Here is a 2004-nt window from a genome sequence, read left to right on the forward strand (position 1 = left end):
AGGGTCAGCGTATTCTCGATTTCTCAGAAGCTCATAACCTGGCAATTGCGAACACATGGTTCAAAAAGCATGACTCACATCTAATCACGTATTACAGCAGCACTAACGCCAAGCAGTCGACTACATCCTCGTGCTACGCTGTGATCTCAAAGATGTGCTTGATGCAAAGGTCATCCCCTATGAAACAGTTGCGACACAACACCGTCCAGTGATCTGAAAACTACAAATGAAGTTGCCAACAAACAAGCACATAGATCGCACAGGACCTGCGAGAATCCAATGGTGGAAATCCAAGAAAAAGGAAACCGAAATCATAGCGCGAATTACTTTGCCACTAATTACCACAGTTGAGAAAAGACGGGAGACACTGCAGTTCCTGGGACAACAAAACCAGAACGTCGGAGGATCGATAGAGATACATGACTTTGGAATGACACCGTAAAAGCGCGGTACACACAAAGAAACGATTGTATCATGAGTTTCTGGCCGATAAAACACCGGAGGGATGGAATGCATACAGAACAGCCCGAAGAGATGCAAAACAAGCTATAGAAGTAACCAAATCCTCAATTATGCCGATCTATACGCAGAACTTGACACACGTGAAGGAGAGCGGGACTTATATCGACTCGCTAAAGCAAGACATCGCAATTAAGAAGATGTTCATCGGTTCTGCGGAGTCAGTTATGAGATCGGCTAGTTGACTGGAAGAAGGCCAGAGAATAATGGCGCAGCTACGTCAAGGAGATCTCAACAGAAGAGTTCCCCGATCCATCAGTACCCATCGGCCATGCTGTTGAAGTGGGCGTAAGAGAAATTGCAGTCGAAGAGGTCAAAACTGTTTTGAGGAAACTGTAGCCTGGGGAAGCCCCCATCCAGATGGCCTTCCTGCAGAGTTATGGTGCTCCCACCATTGTAAGGCAGCCGAATGGTTAACGGAACTCTTCAAAAAGATAATTGACGAGGGACAAACACCAACTGGTTGGCAACAGAGTACCGAGTACATGACATCAGACAGACATGAAATGGGAACCATCACGATTAATGGTGAAGATCTGACACGTGTGAATAAGTTTCAATACCTTGGTTCCACGATCACCTTTGACGGCCGACTCACAGAAGAGGTAAACACCAGAACTCAAATCGTTCAAGTGGTGCTAACCACTATGGGGCTTAACATCTGAGATCATGAGTCCCCTACACTTAGAACTACTTAAACCTAACTAACCTAAGGACATCACTCACAACCATGCCCGAGGTAGGATTCGAGCCTGCTACCGTAGCAGCAGCGCGGTTCGGACTGAAGCGCCTAGAGCCGCTCGGCCACAGCGACCAGCCTGGATGAAGTGGCGAACAATAACCGGAGTCAAACTTCCTGGCAGATTAAAACTGTGTGCCGGGCCGAGACTCGAACTCGGGACCTTTGCCTTTCGCGGGCAAGTGCTCTATCAACTGAGCCACCCAAGCACGAATCACGCCCCGTCCTCACAGCTTTACTTCTGCCAGTACCTCGTCTCCTACCTTCCAACCTTTACAGAAGCTCTCCTGCGAACCTTGCAGAAGTAGTACTCCTGAAAGAAAGGATATTGCGGAGTTATGGGTTAGCCACAGCCTGGAGGATGTTTTCAGAAAGATATTTTCACTCTGCAGCGGAGTGTGCGCTGATATGAAACTTCCTGGCAGATTAAACTGTGTGCCGGGCCGAGACTCGAACTCGGGACCTTTGCCTTTCGCGGGCAAGTGCTCTACCAACTGAGCTACCCAAGCACGACTCACTCCCCGTCCCCACAGCTTCACTTCTGCCAGTACCTCGTCTCCTACCTTCCAAACTTTACAGAAGCTCTCCTGCGAACCTTGCAGAACTATCACTCATGAAAGAAAGGATATTGCGGAGATATGGCTTAGCCGCAGCCTGGGGGATGTTTCCAGAATGATATTTTCTCTCTGCAGAGGAGTGTGCGCTGATATGAAACTTCCTGGCAGATTAAAACTGTGTGCCGTGTC

At 48.5% G+C, this 2004-nt stretch overlaps 1 non-coding gene across 1 annotated transcript; it reads right to left on the reverse strand.

Annotated features, from left to right (window-relative positions):
- Positions 1-1693: 1693 nt before the first annotated feature.
- On the reverse strand, positions 1694-1768 carry Trnas-cga (transfer RNA serine (anticodon CGA)). The gene has a single exon. It is a non-coding gene; the product is annotated as a tRNA-Ser (tRNA).
- Positions 1769-2004: the final 236 nt, after the last annotated feature.

This window comes from Schistocerca serialis, chromosome 9 (assembly GCF_023864345.2).
Source record: "Schistocerca serialis cubense isolate TAMUIC-IGC-003099 chromosome 9, iqSchSeri2.2, whole genome shotgun sequence".
NCBI classification, from domain to species: domain Eukaryota; kingdom Metazoa; phylum Arthropoda; class Insecta; order Orthoptera; family Acrididae; genus Schistocerca; species Schistocerca serialis.